At 35.2% G+C, this 12,816-nt stretch overlaps 1 long non-coding RNA gene across 4 annotated transcripts in view; it reads right to left on the reverse strand.

Annotated features, from left to right (window-relative positions):
- Positions 1 to 4,037: 4,037 nt before the first annotated feature.
- LOC149682636 (uncharacterized) overlaps positions 4,038 to 12,816 on the reverse strand; it is a 64,569-nt gene continuing 55,790 nt past the window's right edge. For 2 of the 4 annotated variants that reach the window (XR_016365451.1, XR_016365452.1), the window contains exons 3-5: positions 10,026 to 10,234; positions 9,928 to 9,947; positions 4,038 to 9,835 (exon numbers count right to left, since the gene is read on the reverse strand). This is a non-coding gene — a long non-coding RNA (uncharacterized LOC149682636). The remainder of the gene's footprint in view (positions 9,836 to 9,927; positions 9,948 to 10,025; positions 10,235 to 12,816) is intronic. The other 2 variants (XR_016365454.1, XR_016365453.1) reach the window with 2 other exon arrangements.

Genomic DNA, 12,816 nt, shown 5'->3' on the forward strand with positions numbered 1-12,816 from the left:
AAAATATCCTCCTATTAATTAGGTGGCACCTTTTCCAAAATATTCTCCTATTAATTAGCTGGCACCTTTTCCAAAATATTCTCCTATTAATTAGGTGGCACCTTTTCCAAAATATTCTCCTATTAATTAGCTGCCACCTTTTCCAAAATATTCTCCTATTAATTAGCTGCCACCTTTTCCAAAATATTCTCCTATTAATTAGCTGCCACCTTTTCCAAAATATTCTCCTATTAATTAGCTGCCACCTTTTCCAAAATATATTAGCGACCAACAAAGGTATGCCTTTTCCAAAATGTTATTTTTTACATTTATTGGGGGGAATTTGTTCTGGGGCTGGGGGGAATTTGTCTTGGGGCTGGGGGGAATTTGTCCTAGGGCTGGGGGTATTTTGTCTTCATCATCTATTCGGGGGAAATTGTCCGGGGGATTTGGTCTCCTACCTGAGAGGATTATGTCCTTTTCTTCTCTAATGGGGGGATTATGTCCAGGGGGGATTATGTCCTACATTCAATCTCAAAGATAACGAAAGCGGAGAAACCAACGAAGACTTCAAGTATAAGAATGAAGGAAACCACAAAGGAGAAACCAAAGAAAAGCCCTAAGATACAATCCAAAAAAGCTTCCAGGAAAATAAATCAGTCTATTCTAACTAGTTCACAAATAGAAAATAATTTTCCCAGACTAACACTGAGAAATATTTCCAAAAATTGTGATAATGTCTTAACTAGTCCCTCAACGGGGAATAATATTTCCAAAAATTGTGATAATGTCTTAACTAGACCCTCAACGGGGAATAATATTTCCAAAAATTGTGATAATGTCCTAACTAGTCCCTCAACGGGGAATAATATTTCCAGAAATTGTGATAATGTCCTAACTAGTCCCTCAACGGGGAATAATATTTCCAGAAATTGTGTTAATGCCCAAACTAGTCCTTTAACGGGGTTTAATTTTTCAGGAACTTGTGATAAGGACAAATTCGTGATGCCTGTAAGGAAACTTTGTTTTTAAAGTAACTCTAGGCCAGACCATTTTAACTAGTTTATTCAATAATAAAACAAAACAATTTACTGTAAATGTCTTTTCCTTTTAATTCCTAGCTGTAGTAAAATAACTCATAACAGGCTCATATAACCCGCGTCATCTTTTAGACAATCACAACTGATTTTTAAAATTATTTTGACATATTTCCGATTTGACTAATTTATATTATCATCTACTAAAGCCAGATTATCATCGCGATATTCGGTGTTTGAAAAATGTCCACTGTGAATATTTTTCACTATGCGCACAGCCTTCTGGGAAGAGCTGTAATTGGTTCCAGTTAGCTTGCTTCCACTAGCATACTTTAGTTGAGAAAAGAGTGACTCCACTGCACTACCGTTAATTCGAGATGGTGATACAAAATTGTTCGGATATCTTGCGAGGAAATCTTCTGTGAACTGCAGAAACCCAAAAACTGCTATCCTCAACAAGTCCCACGTTTGCCAAGATAGGAATTATTTTTGTTTAGGACTTCGCAAATTTATATTGGGATCGTTTATTAAAATTTCGCTAAGCCAGTCACTAAAGTATTGGTAACCGCCTTTTATTGACTCTATTTCCTTGTCTGCCATGGAGAAAACTCTTCCCTTAGACAAAAAGCCGCTTTCAAATAGCTGATTACATGCTTGTAAATAGAGGTGGCATTCTTTAGTACTTTTGCGACTTGGTAAAAATTCACTGGGGTTTATAGAATGAGCATAAAGTTCTGATAAAACTTGTGGCTGTTGCATAATTTAGGCTGGTTTTACATTTAATTTGGTCCAAGCATCTCTGGTTATGCTGTTGCATGCATTTTTGGAATGTAGCGTAAAAGTCCCTTTCTCTGTGTTTCAATTTCCCTTCTGTCCATTTCAGTGATGTTTAGCCAACCAAATTCAACGCCGTTTCTTTGGAAACACTTCGTTCTTGACACGTAGGAAGAGTATAAAGCGTTAATTAGGCTTTTTAGTTCGTGTGATGGGCAAATGATCCAATATATTTTTCGTCCTGGGCAGAAAGGATTTTCGAAACTGGGGTTTATTTGGTAGTTTCTGAAAGAGTCTTCTACTATGTACGAAAAAGCTTCTTGGCCACCCATAGTCTTCTTAATAACGGCTAGGCTGGAACTGGCTCCCTCGCACGTTAGAACAGAAGTGGTAAAACCATATGCGTTTAAAGCACGTAAAGTTTCCAGAATGCAAGGAAGCAATTTACCTTGCCTAACAGGAGAACCATGTATTGAGTTGGTAGTGTTTCTGAAAGATCAGTAGAAATGTCATTAAGAAGAGGAAACTCCTTTTCTTCCATGGCAAACCCGAGAAATTGGTGATTTTTGGAATACCAAATAAGTTTTTCTATAACTTTAACTTCATCGAAAATTAGCACGCCATCTCCTTTTGGTATTGACAAACCTTTCTTTTCATTTGAGGATTTAAATTCTTCGTACTTGACTCGTTGTTCACATAAGTGCTTGTGGTTAATCCCCGGCGTGTTATCGTACACTTGAGACCTTTTTTTCAGGGTACTAGCCGATGGTAAATTGAAAATTTTGAACGATTTGAGCGCTTTGTAAGCAGCTGGACTTCTGGAAAACACTGACAGAGCGATCCTTGTGGTAATTGGGTTCCAGCGATTTCCAGTATTGCCTTGATTACACTTTCTTTGGTCCATGTAGAAATCTCTTTTGGCAGCTCGTTCTTTTTTTCAGCGTCTCTTTGCAAGGCCACTTTTAACAATTCTTTTTTTTCCCCGGAATCCATGATAACTCCTTCAACTTCGTCTTTAAAATCAGTTTTTAAAACCTTTATAATTGAATCAATTTCATTTGATTGTTCATTGTTTAACATTAAATCCTTATGTTCGAGCTGTGATTCGAGCTTTGCAATTCGGTTACTTAAAAACCTTCGGCTTCTTTTTATGCTCGCTAATCTGGATTTTACACTTCGTGGGGTCAGTTTACTAATAGGATATTTACTATCAACTCTTGTTCTTTTCACCTTAATGGCAGGATCTTCTTCGCGTTTCCTTTTCTTTTTGTTTGAGAGAACTTCAGCGCTTTTGAAGCAAAAGGAACATTGTCCTACTTTGGATGGTTTTTCAGACGGGTAGAAGACTTTGCAAAAAGTGGATTGAACTCTATGAAATGGTTCCGAAAAAATTTTGAACTTTGAGCCGGATGCTAAATCAGAATTGCATTTAATTCCAGGGCAAAATTTAATATTTAAACCCTTCACGAGGTTTAAAGCAGCATCGATATCATCCCACTTAAAAGTATTATCTAGGTTTAGAATCTGTTTTACTTCCACTTCACGGAAAGCAATGATAGTAGAACATTTTCCTTTTTCTGTGAGTATGAACTGAACTGGGTCTAAATCTTCTGGCAAAAGTCCAACATTTTTCCGTTTGTCACAAAAATTGTCCTTTCTTTTCTAATATTTAGAAAACTCTAGAATTTGAGGTAAAAATTCAGTTTGTAAGTGCTGTTTAAACTTTCAAGTATTACAAAGTTAATGTTTACCCTCGTATTAAGTTCTAAGGCGTGACATTTATTAAGAACTTCCTGTAATAATATTGCTCCGATGTCATTGGAAGCAAATATTCCTCTTTCAACTGAATTAGTTACCGAGTCATTCGTCTGAGTTGAATTATTTATCATCAAAGTTAACGTCTGTGACGTGAAATCTACATATTTTCATTGGATAAACAAATGCTTAAGCTTAAAGACAGAGGATAATCAAATTAAAACATACCCTTTGTTAATGGCCTGCTTAGAATTGCTACATCTTTAACCCTCGGATTTTATTTTGGTTATGGGAGAATTTAACCGAAGTCTGGCTGCTAGCCTGTTTGGTTCCAACATCCTTTAATTTTACAGTTTGTGACCCTCTATCTCTTAAAAGTTTCACATTTTGACGGTTACATTGAGTAGCTACAGAAATTAATTTCTTTGAAGATGACTCTTCCATGTTGATCCGTTTCGTTATGAAGTTATAGAGTTTAGCAGACGATATATTTTATTACATGCTTAGTTTTAAAACATTTCCCATTTTATTTTATTTTTAAACATTTTCTTTTGCATAGTCAGTAAGAATTTTCCGCTTATTTCAAATTTTTGATTAATATTTGTATAGTTTGATAACATTCCCGTTTCTTTTATCTTTAAACATTTTCTTTTGCATAGCCAGTAAGAATTGCCTGTTTATTTCGAATTTTTATTTATTATTACTAACAGTTTTATAACATTTCCTTTAAATTTTATCTCTAAATATTTGTTTCGCATAGTCCGTAAGATTTTTCTGTTTATTTCGAGTTTTTATTTAATATTTCAATTGATTGAAAACAGTTTCGTTTTCTTTAAATATTTTGTATTGTATAGCTGGTATAAATTCTCTGTTTATTTCCGTTATTTTTATAATTCTATCTTAGTTTGATAAAATTACTCTTTTATTTTATCTTGAAATATTTTCATTTGCATAGCAAGTGAGATTTTTTTATTTCTAGTTTTTATTTATTTGGTAATAAATAAAAACTAGAAATAAAAAAAAATTAATAATAATAAAATTTTTATCTTTAAACGCTGTGGTTTGCATAGTCCGTAAGATTCTTCTGTTTATTTCCATTGTTTTTATAATTCTGTGCCTAGTTTTATAACATTTTCCGGTTTTATTTTACTTGTAAACATTCCGTTTTACATAGTGCGTAAGATTTCTCCACTTATTTCCATTATTTATGTTTAAATGTATCAATGAAAATACGCTTTCCTATTCCAATCAAATAATGCGTAACAGCCTTAGTTACAATTTTTCGAACTTTAATCATGCATTTCTCTTTTTGAAAACACTATTAATTTAAGCATGGATATAACAATTCATATTTAAGAGTCATAATTTCGGTATTTCAAATTCGTGTCTCATCTTAGAGCTGTTCCCATACAATTTCGTGCTTTTTATATAATTTTTTACATGTTAATTGCACTAACATTTGTTATTTTAAAATACTCGTTTACATAGTAGGTAGAAAGTAGTTTCAACCAAGAGGAGTAAGCACTGCACCTGGGACATTTACACGAATTCAACCGGAGCCAATTCAACCATATAGCAAAAATACTTTTATAATCGACATATTCTCTGATAATTTTAAATATATTACACGGTTACACAATTAATATTTTGATTTATCTGTACTGTCTATTTATTTTGTTCAAGTGTTTGGTGGATTTCTGAATTAGTATTCGAATAGAAAAGTCATACCAAACTAAGAAGGATATGTACAGAAACTAGCATCAACTATATCAATGACTATTTAACGAAAAAGATGATAAAATTCCAAATTCTCTAATTACTGCAACAGCATGAGAACTGTAAACATCAACTTCTATTAACCTTCCTCTGCAAAAAGACAATTAAACATTATATCTTTGGAATAGGTATCAGTTACCCTTAATCCCCATACATTATAAATCTCCAATAAATCCCTATCACTTTTAAAAGCATCAATAAAAATCACCAATGAAATAAAATATTCATAGGTGAATAGCTCCTCGACGCGCTGCTTTTAACAGTGCTAAAATGATTACCCGGAACCACTAAATAACCCTCATTCCCAATCCCTTTTAAAATCGACAATGACTTTATAGTGAGTAGCCCCTCGACGCGCTACATTAAACGTTTCTAAAATTATTAAACGCAACCCCTAAGTAACCCTCATTCCCAATCCCTTTTAAAATCACTAATATAAATCCCCAATGAGTGAAAATTACCATTAGAGAATAGCTCCTCGACGCGTTATCTTTAACAGTGCTAAGTTGATTACCCGAAGTATACCTTAATCCCAATTTAAAATCGACGAGTGTGTAGCACCTCGATATTAACCGTAATCCAGACAAAACCAATAATCCTCATTCAATTTAAATCACCAATGAATCCCTTATAAAGCATTAATGAAAATCACCAATAAATCCCCAACCCTTTTAAAAGCATCAATGGAAATCACCAATGAACGAAGATTTTCATTAGTACATAGCCCCTCGACGCCTTTAACAGTGCTAAAATGATAACCTGTAACATCTATGTGAACCTTAATAGAAGAACAATGTTTTAGTGATTATCTCCTCGATGAGTTACTTTTAACAGTGCTAAAATTATTAAACACGTAACGCTCAATTAATACACGCACTGAAAGTTTAAGTTTACATCATAGACTTATACCCATGCATATTTATAAATGTTTAACATTGACTTATGCCCAGGAGCGTTTGAAAGAGAAAGAGTTCGGTAAAACACCCAAACAACTAAGTTTTTATTTTGTAGAAAGTTGATCGGGTTCTTATATTTATGGCTTGATAGGTGAGAAATTTTAAAGAGAGTATGATTTTTCCCATTTTATGTTGGGCAATATGACAAATTTGTGTGCTCACAAAAGACATACAGATACTAGTGTTTGTTCATTAATATTCTTACAGAGCATCCGCATTTTACACTGTCATAGATAAATCATATTCCTTTCTCCTTTAAAATCACCAATGAATGAAAAATATCACCTTAACACAATTTATCCCTTTTCACTCTGTGTTAATTTATATGTTCAGAGTACATTCCCAATGCACTGTTATAGACAAATCATAATCCTCTCCCTTAGAAAATCAGCAATCAATCTTTTTATTCTCCCTTTAAAAAGACGACTATACCTCTCCTACATCTACATCTTCTTCAGACCAAGTCAAACTTATACCCCCATCGTTCGATGTTCATCAAACGATGTGGCTAAAAAAGAAAATCTCCCAGTTTCTGGTCCTTCTAGATTGATTGTTCATGCGTAGAGACACACGAACCTCCTTACCTCGCCTCGTACCCTTGCTCGTACTAGTGTTTGGGCTATAGCCTTCTTGTATCGGTCGTCCAAATTGCAAATTCCAAGCTAGTTTTTCGCGCCATCTATTAATATATTATGATAATTTTGACATTCACTTAGTCACTTACAATTATCATAATAATAACTTCAAGACCTTTAACGAATTAATTATAATAAAAAATTTGAAAATTCTTTAAACAAATATAATGAATGGAAGAAAATGCTGTCTTCAATGGAGAGTTTCATACTTATAGGGAGCTTTATTTTATTTTCTTATGGTTAAATAAATAATATTTTTATTCCTCTGAAACAACACACAGTTGACATTGAATTACCATTAATTTGAATTGTGACCACCGAACTCTACGCGCATGTCTTAGCACGGAGTATTCATAAGGAATGAACAGAATGTCTCTTTATGTAACGTAATGGACATAATGAAGCAAGTACTTAGTTCCTCAAGACCTATTGATGTTCAGTGCGGTTCAAATGCATCTATTCAGTGACTATCTATTCATTTCCCTCTCCATTAGAGTTCACTCAGCTTGGCCCGCTTCTATCTCCTATCTCCCCTGCCATCTCTGCTACCTGTAGGCGAGGCTGTACGGCATTTGGCTGTCGATCCGAAGGGTGGCGGTTCATATCTCGATGGAGGAAAAAACAAGACGGCCCAAGGGCTCGTAATAGTAGCCATATCGTACGAGTGAATAGCCCCTCTATACCCTACCCTAATGAGTGGATAAGCCCTCTATACCTTACCCTAATGAGTGAATAGCGCTATCTTTTTCAATGCTTAAATGATTTACCGTGCATAAAATCAGAGTGAATAGCCCCTCGATTCCCTACTCTAAACAGTGATTAAATTATAACCGTATAAATTTACTTATGCTGTAATTCTAATATTCCGGCGAATCGAAGAACAGATAGTTTTTAGTGATAATCCCCTCGATGAGATTACAACATAGACTTATGCCGATGCACACTTATCGCATCTTATATATTTCTAACAAGGACTTATGCCCAGAAACTTTTGAAAGAGAGAGTTTAGTTATAGTGATTACGCATTTTAGTGATTATCCCCTCGAATTACCTTTAGCAATGCTAAAATGATCAAACGCATAACGCTCATTTAACACTATGTTAGCTCTATCTAAAACCACATTTGAATTAACCGCCAAAACGTTCCAGTCAAACATAAAATAGATGACGATAGCTACCGAACGAGAACGAAACACATGAGGAGCGCGGTAGGAAACGGGGAGAATCGTTATCTATTTAATTAGCACATACATAAAAAGAAAATAAATATAAAAACCCCAAACATACAAATTCATAAGTATCCGACCCCACAGATAGAAATTCAAAAGTTTCCGACCCCACAGATTAAGAGGTACCCCACCCCACATCACCCCGACATTTTAGAGATCAGAATAAGTAATAAAAAGCTCGAAGTTTCCATCAAGTCTCTATGGTTCAGTTGGTAGAATGTCTGCCTCTTGCGCCAGCGACCCGGGTTCGATTCCCGGGTCTGACCTGAAAAAATTTTAATTAAAATTAAATCTCTAACCGAGCCCAGTAACCCCTATGGGTGGGTTGTGGTAATATAAAGTTCCTTTTAAGCTAAAATCTGACGATAACGAAGCGACAACCCCGGCCACTACTACTACTACTACTACTACTACTACGGCTCGGGTCAAACTAAGAGCCTATCGTATACTACGATATGGCTAAAAACTTATAAATGTCCAAAAAATATTGCCATACAGCTAGGAGCCAGCTCCACCTGGTGGTAGTTCTGAGAAGTACTATTTAAAAATAACGAATGAAACAAATCTGGATTGACTATCTTCCACGTACACTGAAATTTTATTTTAAACCAAAAGTCAAGAATATTTCTTTTTTAAGCGTGCATATAATGCTGAAAATTTTCTCGTTAGTCCTGGCTGTATTCCTCTACCGGCATGATCAAATGCTTAAAATTCAAGAGAGGTCGCTAAAAGGCATCATCGATACTGAGAGGGAATATTTGGTGAGGCATAAAGGGGAAGAGAGAATCAAAACCTGAGAGCCTCAAATACGAGTATACGACGAATAAATAAGGGGAGCCGTTAAAGGCCAGTATTAAAAATAGAGGGCGATGTAATTCGATTATGTTGACTAGGGTTTCCAAGTCTTCAAACCCTAATATGGTTACAGTAAATATACGAGGGGACATGTGCCTGTGGAAAATAAACACGTAAGGGATTTATTATAAGCAGACGAAAGTAAATTAATATAGTTTACAAATGCTAGAGGTTTGTAACCTTTGTTAAAGTCCAGATCTTTGTAATGGCGCTATGAAATAATTCACACCGGTTTACTACTGCTTTCTTTCAATATCCCTTAACACTATAGACTATTTTACCTGCCTGCCCGGCGTTGTCCGGGTGTTTCAAGGGAGTGGAAACCTAGAATCGTTTCCGGTCTATGTAGATAGTAAACAATTAATAGACTTTAGGTACACCCGTATCAAATGTCTGCATGTTACTGTTTTTAAAGAAAGGTTTCAATGCTTAATTAGGGATTAAACATTAAACTATAGAATACGACGTTCTCTGCTTTGTGCTGATTGGGTAATTCAGATCATAATGACAGAGTAATGTTGTAGAAAGGTAGCTCCAAGCTGGTTCAACAGTGGAAGTAATTAAAAATAGAGTTCGAAGTTCAGCTAAGTAATTTTTGTCTGGAACTTGGCGCTCGAAGTATAACAATGACTAGCAGAGCAAGAAACCTATGGAGACGAATGAAAACTGATCGCCAAAGTTTAGTATTGGTTTTTATAGAATTGGCTTTTCTTTTAACGATTTCATGTCAAGTAGTGCAAATTAGTTTGTTACAAAATTACAAGGAGTTACTAGAATGTTCTGCATCATCGACGTTTTCTTTGACAATTGGATATGCGACTCATAATAAAAATCCCCTTCTAGAAAAGATTATTGGTTAAATTTAAGGATTTTTCTTAGACAAAGTTTCCAATATTTAATATGAATCTAAAATCGGAAAAATTCATCATACTCATAAGATCAGAACTCCCGCTGAAATGATGTATAATTTATTTTAAAAAGAACACATTAGCTCAAAATGAACTTAACACCGTAAAGAATACTACATACGTTCGACTGAAACGTTGGTATGAAATATTGCTACTTGCATCTGTTTTTTCCCCAAAATTAGCGATTTAGAAATACAGCGTTCGAGCTCAACTTAAAGCGGACGCCACCGGAGGCTCGCGGGCGCTGTAGCTTTGCTGGAAGTAAATGAGGTCCGTCTTTTGTGTGTCCTTTAATAGCTCCGCCGATTACAAAACCTGAACACTGATGGGCTGTAAAAATAGCATAATTTACTATACGTGACATTAAGAGATAAGATGACACTTGAATTTCATATGGCCTACAACTATCTCAATAAGTTAGTTCTATATAGTCACACAGGAGTTGCATGGAAATGTTAATATTTATCTTATTCTTCTTTCCTATTGGTCCCAACTATAAACCTATACAATTGTTAAACAGAAAATTGAAGCAGAGTGGACAATAGACCATTTTCAAAATAGGGCCGTGTTATAGGGTTGACACGAAACACCCGGTATGTGGATCCAAAGACGTTAGATAGTTCACCAGAGTCCTTTAATTTGAAGCATTATCTAAAGTCTTCGGATCCACGCAACGGATGTTGCGTCTAATGAAATCAAATTGGTCAAATACAAGACTATTTCACACTCGACTTTGGAAAATGATCTATTATTTCATAATTTTGAGCTAATTTACTTCCTTCGGCTGGGGGGGGGTCAATCGTCCTGCCTCGCTTTCGTTGCCTCTGGTGCAAAACGATAGGATGGAGAGCTGAAGCGCTTACTAGTTGTATATCTTAATCCATAAACTGGTTTCCCAGGATTCCTCCTGTCACTCAGAGCGTATTAGTGCCACAACGTATGTACACGATTGACATTCAAACTGTTTATTTATCCTCCCCCATATCGTTTTTTACATAAAGGGGGCCAAATAATAATGGCGTCATCATTGTTCCTTGCGGTGACTAGCCAGCAGCCAAACACGATTGACAGTGCAAAACAATATTTGTGACTTTAGTTGTAGAAACTTTAAATATCGATAAAAATTTCATAAGGCCTACCACGGTCAGGAAGTGAACCGGGCCTGCGCGCAGTAGCAAAATCAATCGTAGAGCCTGGCATTTTCTATCCATTATCCAGTGGTTGATAAACGATTATTTATAAACAAAGGTGTGAGTATAAAACGATTTAACATTCAAGTTCTGTGGATAATTTTCGAGTACAGATAAAGGTAAAACGACGTGAATAATGGATATATATTGCCGAGTTCTAATCAGTAGCAAGAACGAATTCAGGTTACCATAAGAACGTTGAAACAAGGCAATGATGCCGCCATCAAGTCATACTTTTCATAATATGAGGGAGGGGTCTATATTTTTGGGAATATGGTAAATGGAGTCTCCTATGTCTATGGGCGTTGGTGTCGGTGTTAAGAAAAAAAAAAACAGTCCAAATCGTTAATGATGAACTGATACATTTAACAAGTTGGGAAAACCAAAATATTACCTCTCCGAGTCAAGATAACTACAAAGTTATTTACCTAGATATGGAATTATTTCTCTTTTTTGAAGTAAAAATTTACGAAATATTGAAGCAGTATTCCAAGCATAGCGAATATACAGTAAAGCAGACGACATTTTACATCCAATAAGGATAATCTTGGACACATGGAAATCAGTTAATGGCAAAAAGAACAGGAAATGAAGTCTACGCTTCAGCTGTTTACCGTATATTCTAATAGCTACATTCACAACTGGTTTGCAGTGTAAACACTACCGTCTCGTCTCACCTCAACAATATTCTTAGTTTCCCAACATGAGTGTTAACGTTAAATAATACCTAAGCTAAATTGTAGCTAGACGCACTGATAGTCAATGCACACCATTAAGAGAATAAAAACTCTGTAGCTTAGCCCTACTAATCTAATTGCCACCATGATCTTTCCTTCTAATATAAAATCTTAACCTGATTATTTAAGAGTGTATTTAACTTTCGGCTCACTCTGAACCGTTGATGTCTCTTCATTTCAGACACGAAAATCAAAACCCAAAGTTTACTTCACCTCAGGTCTCAATTATTTACTCTATATTTCACTAAGCTTATTGCAAGTTATACTAGATATACCCGCCGGAGTCTAGATCTTAGCTTTCTTCATGAAATTACTAAATCAAGGATTATTCTATATACAGATGTAGTATAGCTTAAGTAATATATAAACAGCCATTTCAAATAATAATATTAAAAAAAATCTTTGGAATATCAAAATGAAACAGAGCTTTAAAGCTACAAAAGCACTAAATGCATCATAATTACGAAAAATATTTCATCATATTCACTTTATATTAAGGATAAAGGGAATATTATGGTTCTGTAGGATTTATTTACACATCAAAACAAAACGAACTTCTAACGCAGCGCACTGCGGCACTAGTGTAATAACGGACGGACACTTACAGACAATTCTAGAGGGCCGGTAGGCCCTTCTAGATAAGAACCCACACCCTCCCGTAATGTTAAAGAAATAATTCACAGATTTTAGGCTTAGCGTCCCATAGAAAAATCATGGGATTTTTGGAGGTCCACTCCATCGAGTAACTCAGAAACTACTGCGAAGTTAAGGTTCGGAACACATTTGAATTATCAAGCAACTATTCAATGTTGAACTTCTGAAGTTTGATTAAGACCAATTAAGTCTAAGTATTTTATTTTAATTAATTTATAAATCATGGTGAAACCGTTACATATATTACACTGTTTGCATAGCATTTTGTTCAGCCTCCATCGGGTTTGTGGCGCATAGGATAACGCGTCTACCTATGGAGCAGAAGATTGCA

The sequence above is a fragment of the Phalangium opilio genome, unplaced genomic scaffold (genome assembly GCF_054372755.1).
Source record: "Phalangium opilio isolate 3A_F unplaced genomic scaffold, DU_Popi_V2 ptg000038l_1, whole genome shotgun sequence".
NCBI lineage: Eukaryota > Metazoa > Arthropoda > Arachnida > Opiliones > Phalangiidae > Phalangium > Phalangium opilio.